The sequence below is a fragment of the Erithacus rubecula genome, assembly GCF_903797595.1.
Source record: "Erithacus rubecula genome assembly, contig: SUPER_33_unloc_1, whole genome shotgun sequence".
NCBI lineage: Eukaryota > Metazoa > Chordata > Aves > Passeriformes > Muscicapidae > Erithacus > Erithacus rubecula.
Genome location: NW_027636168.1, coordinates 735,646 through 745,732, shown reverse-complemented (window position 1 = coordinate 745,732; position 10,087 = coordinate 735,646). Strand labels below are relative to the sequence as shown.

The 10,087-nt window shown below is 44.0% G+C and overlaps 1 long non-coding RNA gene across 1 annotated transcript; it reads left to right on the top strand.

The window, feature by feature from the left end:
• Positions 1–3,710: 3,710 nt before the first annotated feature.
• LOC306813908 lies at positions 3,711–10,084 on the top strand. Its single transcript, XR_013777062.1, has 3 exons — positions 3,711–3,809; positions 5,435–5,562; positions 9,947–10,084. It is a non-coding gene; the product is annotated as an uncharacterized lncRNA (long non-coding RNA).
• The last annotated feature ends 3 nt before the right edge of the window (positions 10,085–10,087 follow it).

Genomic DNA, 10,087 nt, shown 5'->3' with positions numbered 1-10,087 from the left:
CACCTGTGGAATTTTTCTCCATGGAATTGTAATCTTCCACCACAGAATCCTCGATGACGTCGTGATTTTCTGCCATGGCTCCAACTCTCTCCTCACATTCCATGAAAAGATCTGTGTCTGCCATCCTGGAAAAACAGAGAAAAAATGGGAATTTGGAAGTAAAATATCTAATATTTTATTGCCAACAGGAGGGATGGGGATAAAGGGGTTGGGATGGTTTAGAAGTCGAAATCCCAAAGAAAATCAAATGGAAATGGAAATTTTCAGGGTTTTTTACACAAGGAAAATTCAGGGATTTCAAAAAAAATTGAATTTTTTCTCCTCTTTTCCACTGAGAAATGTGAAGTTTTAATTTTCAGTTTCTTTCCAAGGAATTCTTTGGAATTTGGGATGAAAATTCCCTCTACTGACCCAAAATTGAGATTTTTTTTCTCAGCTTGGTTTGGGGGCTTTTAATAACAATTAAAATTAAATTGAATTGTATTAAATGTTTTTAAGAAATAAAAAATAAAAATGCAATCATTAAATTAAAATTAAGCAAAAGTAAAAATAAAAATGAGATTAAAAACAAAACTAATGTTGAAATTAAGGTTAAAAATAAAATTAAAAATTAGAAGTTCAAACTACAAGCATAAAAAAATTTTAAAAAAGAACACAAGAAATAAAAACTAAAAATATAAGAACATTAATATAAATGAAAATGAAAATAGAAATAAAAGTATAAATATAAATTAAAGCAGTGACAGAATTCCAAGAATTTTGGGATTTAAAGGAAAAATTGTGCAGACATCCAAAAAAAATAGAAATAAGAATAAAAAATACAAACAAGAACAAAAAAAATTCTAGAAAATAAATACAAAATATTTCAAATAACAAACTTAAACATTCTTTCTTTTATTTTGATTTTAGGGTTTTCTTCTTTATTCTGCTTCCTACAATTTTATTATTTTTATTTTTGATTTTTAAATTTATTTTTCTTTATTTGGAATTCCTTTTTTTTTTCAGCACCTTTAAGAATTTCCCTGGTGGGATCCCTGCCATCCTCTGGGATCAGAGGAATCCAAATAAAATCAGATTTTTGGGAAGCAGGATCCCAATCCCTGGCACGGAGAGAATTCCACACAAACCTTGGGATGAAAATTCCCAAATACTGGGAATTCCCCCAAACATTGGGAATTCTCCCAAATATTCCCAAATTAAGGGGATGGAGCTGCTCCTGAGGGTCACACTGGAGACAAAATTTGGGATTGGGATCCCAATGTTCTCCTTGGATTTGGGATCCCAATGTTCTCCTCAAGGATTTGGGATCCCAATGTTCTCCTCAAGGATTTGGGATCCCAATGTTCTCCTTGGATTTGGGATCCCAATGTTCTCCTTGGATTTGGGATCCCAATGTTCTCCTCAAGGATTTGGGATCCCAATGTTCTCCTTGGATTTGGTATCCCAATGTTCTCCTCAAGGATTTGGGATCCCAATGTTCTCCTTGGATTTGGGGTTGGTATTCCAACGTTCTCATCAGGGATTTGGGATTGACATTCCTACCTTCCTACCCAAAACTGCTGAGGGTGACAACTGGGATCCCAACCCCAAACCCCTGAGGAGAACATTGGGATCCCAACCTCAAATCCCTGAGGAGAACATTGGGATCCCAACCCCAAATCCCTGAGGAGAACATTGGGATCCCAGTCCCTGAGGAGAACATTGGGATCCCAACCCCAAACCCCTGAGGAGAACATTGGGATCCCAACCCAAACCCTGAGGAGAACATTGGGATCCCAACCCCAAATCCCTGAGGAGAACATTGGGATCCCAACCCCAAACCCCTGAGGAGAACATTGGGATCCCAACCTCAAATCCCTGAGGAGAACATTGGGACCCCAACCCCAAATCCCTGAGGAGAACATTGGGATCCCAACCCCAAACCCCTGAGGAGAACATTGGGATCCCAACCTCAAATCCCTGAGGAGAACATTGGGATCCCAACCTCAAATCCCTGAGGAGAACATTGGGATCCCAACCTCAAATCCCTGAGGAGAACATTGGGATCCCAACCTCAAATCCCTGAGGAGAACATTGGGACTCCAGCCCCAAATCCCTGAGGAGAACATTGGGACCCCAACCCCAAATCCCTGAGGAGAACATTGGGATCCCAAATCCCTGAGGAGAACATTGGGACCCCAACCCCAAATCCCTGAGGAGAAGGTTGGGATCCCAACCTCAAATCCCTGAGGAGAACATTGGGACCCCAACCCCAAATCCCTGAGGAGAACATTGGGACCCCAACCCCAAATCCCTGAGGAGAAGGTTGGGATCCCAACCCCAAATCCCTGAGGAGAACATTGGGACCCCAACCCCAAATCCCTGAGGAGAACATTGGGATCCCAGTCCCTGAGGAGAACATTGGGACCCCAACCCCAAATCCCTGAGGAGAACATTGGGACCTCAACCCCAAATCGCTGAGGAGAACATTGGGACCCCAACCCCAAACCCCTGAGGAGAACATTGGGATCCCAACCCCAAATCCCTGAGGAGAACATTGGGACCCCAACCCCAAACCCCTGAGGAGAACATTGGGATCCCAACCTCAAATCCCTGAGGAGAACATGGGATCCCAACCCCAAATCCCTGAGACATTGGGATCCCAACCATCAAACCCTGAGGAGAACATTGGGATCCCAACCCCCAAATCCCTGAGGAGAACATTGGGACCCCAACCCCCAAATCGCTGTGCCGAGGGGCTCCCAACCCTCAGGGCGCTGCAGACGCACTCACTCAGCGAAGGTGAAGCACCAGCAAGGCCACGGATGATGGAGGGGTGGTGGTCGCACCCCGCAAACCGCTGCTAACAAACCCTCCCTTTTCCTGAACCTCCTGAAAACCGGAAAAGGCCGCTCCTCCGCGAAACTCCGGGAAAAGCCCCCCACACACCCTCAGCGTATTGTGGCGGCTAAGAAAGAGAGCGAAAAATAATCCCCGTGCCCAACATGGCGCACCACCAGCGAAGCAGCGCCGCCAAAGAGAGGAGGGGGCGCAGCACCGGGAGAGGGGGGAAAGGAGGGACACGACCGCCCCTTCCCTCACCCCGCTGGTGGCGACCCGAGGGGGAGACCGTTGAGGGAACCGTGAGGGCACCGTGAGGGAACCGTGACGGGATCCCCGGTACGGCGGGAGGGGGTGCGCGGAGGGAGCGGCGGCGGGGCCGCATCACCGCCGCCCCCCTCCCCTGAGGGCGGCCGCCTTCACCCGCGCCCCCCGGGCCGTGAGGGGCTGCCGCCGGATCCCTCCGCGTCCCTCAGCGCCCGCCCGGGGCCCGGCGGGAGCGGCCGCGGCTCCTCCCCGGGCCCTCCTCGGCACCCCGAGCCCTCCCTCCTCCTCCTTCTCCTCCTCCTCCTGCTGCTGCCGCTGCTCTTCTCCTCCTCCTCCCGCCACCGCTTTGTGTACGGCGCGCTCCGGCCCTGCCGCCCCCCCCCCTTTCTCCTTCATTCCCTCCTTCTCCCCCATTCCCGGGCGGTTCGAGCCGGTTCCACCGTCACCGATTCCCCCCCCACCTCCATCTCCCGCCGCTGTCGCCGTCAGCCCCGGGAGGTTCCGCTGCCTTAATCCCCCCGTTTCCCCGCGACCCCCGCCTCACCTTCCTCAGCGCTGCCGCCCGCTCTCTCCTATGGGGCTCCGCCTCTCTCCCCGCAGGGCGCGGGGGCAGGTGGCATGAGCCCCCCCCACCCCACCCTCGCCTCACACTTGGCGGGATGCTGAGGAGGAGATGAAGATGGTGATGAAGAAGGAATTATCCCTGCCTCTGCTCGCCCTCTGTACGTTCTGCCGGGGGGCGGCTCCGTGCTTGGCGTGCGTGTGGGTTCCCCCCTCCCCTCCCCTCCTCTACTTCACCCTCACGGAAAAGGGGGGGAATAAAAAAAAAGGGTCGTTCGGGCCCGGCGGGCTGATACAGGCGCGCGGCGCCCGCAGCCGCACCACACACACAAAATACACACACCACACACACAAAAAGGGGACCTGGACGGCGGAGGGATACCGGTGACGTCACTTCCCTCTGCGCGCGGTGACGTCACGGGGGCCGAGCCCTGAGGCGGCTGAGGGAGGGAAGGGGAAGGGCGGGAACATGGCGGCGCTGGGTCGCGACCCCCGCCCGCTCCTCACGGGTTTGCCCCTCATGGATCCGCCATGGCTGCGGGGCTGAGGGGTTGGGGAATGGCGGGAGAAGCGGCCGGTGCTGCCTCACGGGCTGAGGGTGTCCCAGCACGGCCCGAGAGCCCCTCAGGGCTGTGAGGGGCGGTCATCCTCACCGCTGAGGGATGCTCGGTGCTCCTCGGTGCTCCCTGGCCAAACTCCACTTAAGGCAAAAAATTCTCCACCTGAAGCCAAAATCTCCCACCTGAGGCAAATGTTGGATCTACCTGGATGGGCTTTAACCACCCTGACATGCTCAGGTGAGAAGTTTGGTACCCAAGGTGTTCCCTGGCCAAAAATCTTCCCCCTGACGCTAAAAATTCTCTACCTGATGCAACTCTAAAATGAGGGGGAAAAAGCCCAAAATGAGGAAAAAACAGCCCCAAAATAGGGGAAAGCAGCCTCCCAAAAATAAGGAAAAAAATAACCCAAAATAATGGGGAAACAGCCTCAAAAAATGGAGTGGATCAGTTCCAAAATGAGGAAAAAACCAGACCAAAAATGGGGAAAAATTGCACCAAAAAGTGAGGGGAAGTCATTCCCCAAATGAGGGAAAAACAGACCAAAAAGGTGTAAACAGCTTCAAAAATGTGGAAAAACAGCCCCCAAAAAGGGTGGAAACAGCCCCAAAAGTGGGGGGAAACAGCCCAAAAATAAGTAGAAAAAAATACTAAAAATGTAGAAACACTGTCCCAAAATGAGGAAAAAACAGACCAAAAAATGGGGAGAAACAGCTCCAAAAAATGAGGAAAAAACAGCCCGAAAAGGGTGGAAATTGTCCAAAAAATTAGTGGAAAACAGCCTAAAAATGAGGGGGGAAAAAAGCCCAAAATGGGGAGTAACAGCCCCAAAAAATGAGGGAAATAGAAAAAAATAATGAGGAGAAATCAGCCCAAAATGGGGGGAAAAACAGCCCAAAAATGGGGGAAAAACAGCCCAAAAATGGGGGGAAAAAAACCAGGTTAAAAATAGGGAAAACAGCCCAAAAAATGGGGGAAATCAGCCTAATTGGGATAAACATTCTGATATTCATGATGAATTTAAAGTTTTAAATTTTGCCATTAATTCTGTTTCAAAATGTGATTTGTATTTTCAATAAATTGTATTTTAAATAATTTTTAGTTAATATTTTTATTTTTATCTTAATGATTTACTATTTATTATTAATTATTGTTTTATCCATATTTCAAATTTAAAAATTAATTTAATTGAGTTGAGGGTTTTGGTTTTTTTTTCCTTTCTCCTTTAGGCAAGCAGTTCCAGGCAGGAATTTCAAGGTTGAAAATCCAAATTTTCCCAGTTTTCTCCACCTTGGAATAATCAGGATCCAACATCTGGGAAAAAAATCCATCAAAACAGGAGAATGAGAATAATAAAGTAAATTTTATTTTTATTAATTTCATATATTTTAATTTAAATACATTAAACACTTCATTATATTTCAAGCCTTGCTTTAATTCCTCTTTTTTTTGTTTTTTTTTTTTTGTTTTTTTTGCCACATTCCTTATGAAATTTGGGATGGGACAGAAATTGGAGATTCCTGAGCTCCCAAACTTTTAATTTCATTATTTTAATTTAATTTTTTTAGGAATAAACCCCAATTTTCTGTGCCACAATGAATTCCAGAGTAAAGAAATTAGATTTTTAGGGAATCCGTGGATAATTAAGGACTAATTAAGGATTAATTAGGGAAGTTGTTCTGAGCCAAAAGAGATTTTTATCTCTGGAATAATTTAAATTTGGGATGGGCCCTTCCCACGCTTTTTGTGCTGCTAAAAATAGAATTCTTTATTAAATTCTCTTTTCCCAGGTGCCAAAATGTGATTAAAATAACCATTAAAATAATGAGAAAAATCTTTTGCTCTTTGGGATGAGATTTAAGGAGAAAATTTCAGAATTCAGGGTAACCAGAAGAGGTTTTGGAGTGTGGGTAAAGGATGAGTTTGGGCTGGGAAATTCCCAAAATTGGGGAGAAACAGTTAAAAAAAAAAGTGGAAAAAACAGCCCCAAAAAAGGGAAAATAGCCCAAAAAAAAAGAGGGGAAAATAGTCAAAAAAATGAGGGGAAAAAAAAGCCCAAAAATGAGGAAAAATATCTTAAAAATAGAGGGGAAAACAGCAAAAATAATCTCATTTTTGGGGTATTTTCCCTTGTAAAAGCAGGAATGTTAAAAATGGGAATATTTTAGAAATTCCCAATTAAACATCCCTGGAGAGAGGGGAAAAAAAAGGTAAATTCCTTTTAAAACCCATAATAAATAAATGAATAATCATAAATTAATTAATTCTTATTTGGGACAATCCCAGCAGAAATTAGGAGTAAAATCCTGATTTTTCAAATCTGATATTTTGGAATTTTTCCACCGAAAAAAACCCCACAAAATATTTTTAAAAACTGCTGATTGCAACTGGGAGAGAATTCCCTGGAAACAATCCCAAAAAACCTTCAATTTTTGGAACCAAAACTCCTGAAAAAATCCCATTTTTTTTTCAGCCAAAACTCCTCCTTTCTTCTCTATTCCCAAATTCCTCCCAAATTGGGAGAATAAAACGGGAAAATTTGAATTAAAAATTTAAAAATTGATGGAGGGTGGGAGAAATTTGGGAATTTCCTGGTGGAATTTTAAGGTGGAAATTTTGTTTTTTTCCAGCTCCGGCCCCTCCCCTCGGCTCCTCCTCCAATCCCGCCCCTTTTTTTTGGGCTTTCCGATCTTTTCCCGGCTCTTTCTCCCGAAAAAATCCAAGAAATTTTGGAATTGTCATTCCCAGGATGGGTAAGAAATCCCAAAATCCTTCAAAATCCCCCAAAAAATCCGGGAATTTGCTGTTTTATTGCACACGGGGGGTTGGGGGTGGGTCGGGTCAAATTCCATTTTTTTTTTTTCTGGTTTTTTTTAGATATTTAAATATTCCCTAAACCCCCCCCCCCCCCCCGAGGGTTTTAATTAAGAGCTTCAATTCCTTGATTAAAATCTGGTTTTGCTTCAAATTAATTAGGAATTTTTAATCCTTTAACTTCTAAAAACTGGTTTGGAACAGAAAAAAAAACTTGGAAAAATCCTTGAGCTTTTTCCTGCTTGTTTTTTTTTTTTAGGGTTTGTTTGTTTGTTTGTTTGTTTTTTTGTGATAAATCCCTGATTTTTCAAGATATTTTTCTTGATTTTCTGATATTTTTTTTAGGCTAAAACTTTGGATTTTCAGGAACTTTCACTTTTGGCACTGTGGAAAAAGTGGGAGGGGCCAAAAAACTTAGAAACTGTTTCCATGGGAATTGTTGGGGGAAATTAAAAAAAAAATCAGGAATTTTGAGATCAAACCCAGCCAAAAATGAGGAATTTTTAGCAGGAATATGTTGCCAAAAAATATCAATATTCCAACCAAAAAATATCTTGATTTTCCTGGATTTTTTTTCACTCCCAAATGGAATTTTTTGAAGATTTTTTTTTTTTTTGCCTCCAAGGTCCTGGAAGTCAATTTAAAAAACTTTGGGAATGATTGACAAACCTGGAAGGACCTGAGAGCTCCAAAAAATGGGAATTATGGGAAGAAATAAATCCTGGAATGCTCTGAAAAAAATGAACTCTGTGAATTTCCTTGGGAATTTGGAATTTTTTGGGAGAAGATTCCTGAAATTCCCTGGATTTTTTTTTTCCCTGTGGCTTCTTTAATTTGAATTTTAATTTGATTTTTTCCATTTTTAATCCAAATTTACCTCCCTGAAATTTGGAATATTTTGATATTAAACCTTGGAATTTTAAAGAAATTCCAATTTTTTTCCAACCCTTGCTAAAAAATCCCAAATTTACCTCTCCTACTTGGCAACTCAAAGCCAAAAATTGGGATAAATTCAATCTTTTATTCTCTGGAATGACCAAATCCAAGGGCCCCAAAATTTGGGATAAATTCCAATATTTTATTCCTGGAATGAGCAAAAAGAAAGCTCCAAAATTTGGGATAAATTCCATGTTTTGTTATCTAGAATGAACAAATCCATGGTCCAAAAATTGGGAAAAATCCCATGTTTTATTCCTGGGAATGGGGAAATCCAAGGCCCCAAAATTTTTGATAAATTCCGTTTTTTCTCCTCTGGATGAACAAATTCAAGGCCCAAAAATTGGGAATTAGGAACTGGGAATGGGAAATTCCCATAAAATAAGGAATTGGGAATTTCATGGAATGAGGAATTGGGAATTCCATGGAATGAGGAATTGGGAATTCCCATGAAATGAGGAATTGGGAATTCCATGGATTGAGGAATTGGGAATTGGGAATTCCATGGAATTGGGAATTCCATGGAATAAGGAATTGGAAATTGGGAATTTCATGGAATGAGGAATTGGGAATTCCCATGGAATGAGGAATTGGGAATTCCCATGGAATGAGGAATTGGGAATTCCCATGGAATAAGGAATTGGGAATTCCATGGAATGAGGAATTGGGAATTCCATGGAATAAGGAATTGGGAATTCCATGGAATGAGGAATTGGGAATTCCATGGAATGAGGAATTGGGAATTGGGAATTCCATGGAATAAGGAATTGGGAATGGGAAATTCACATTAAATAAGGAATTGGGAATTCCATGGATTGAGGAATTGGGAATTGGGAATTCCATGGAATAAGGAATTGGGAATTCCATGGAATGAGGAATTGGGAATTCCCATGAAATAAGGAATTGGGAATTCCATGGAATAAGGAATTGGGAATTCCATGGAATAAGGAATTGGGAATTCCATGGAATGAGGAATAGGGAATTCTCATGGAATGAGGAATTGGGAATGGGAAATTCCCATTAAATAAGGAATTGGGAATTCCATGGATTGAGGAATTGGGAATTGGGAATTCCATGGAATAAGGAATTGGGAATTCCATGGAATGAGGAATTGGAAATGAGGAATTGGGAATGGAGAATTCCTTGGATTCAAGGCTGGGAATCGAGAATGGGGACTGGAGAATTTCATGGAATGGGAAATTGGAAATAAAGAATCGGGAATGGGGACTGGAGAATTCCATGGATTCTAGGCTGGGAATTGGGAATGGAGAATTGGGGGTTTCCATGGAATAAGGAATTGGGAATTCCATGGATTCTAGGCTGGGAATTGGGAATGGAGAATTGGGGGTTTCCATGGAATAAGGAATTGGGAATGGGGAATTGGGAATTCCCTGAAATGGGGGATTGGAAATGAGGAGTTGGGAATGGGGAATTGGGAATTCCATGGATTCTAGGCTGGGAATTGGGAATGGGGAATTTGAATCATGTAAGGCTGGGAAATGGGAATGAGGGAATGTGGAGATGAGGAATTCGGGAATGGGGAGGTGGGAATTTGGGAATGGGGAGGTGGGAATTTGGGAATGAGGAGGTGGGAATTTGGGAATGTGGAGATGGGAATTTGGGAATGTGGAGATGGGAATGAGGGAATGTGGAGATGGGAATGAGGGAATGTGGAGATGGGAATGAGGGAATGTGGAGATGAGGAATTTGGGAATGAGGAGGTGGGAATGAGGGAATGGGGAGGTGGGAATTTGGGAATGGGGAGGTGGGAATGAGGGAATGTGGAGGTGGGAATGGGGAGGTGGGAATTTGGGAATGAGGGGGTGGGAATGAGGGAATGTGGAGGTGGGAATGGGGAGGTGGGAATTTGGGAATGAGGGGGTGGGAATGAGGGAGTGGGGAGGTGGGAATGAGGAGCCCATGGAAAGCCCCATTCCCAGGATTTCTGCAGCACTCTGGGCTGGGGATTCATGGAATTTCTCCTCTCCCAGCAGGAAAATGCGGCGCCTGCGGGCCGGGCTACGCCAGCCCCTTGGAGGCCATGAAAGGCAAGTGCTGGGCAGCACCCCAAATCCTGGAATTCTTTTGGCATCAGGGGCAGGGGAAAGGGATGAAATGTGGGAAAAGGTGGA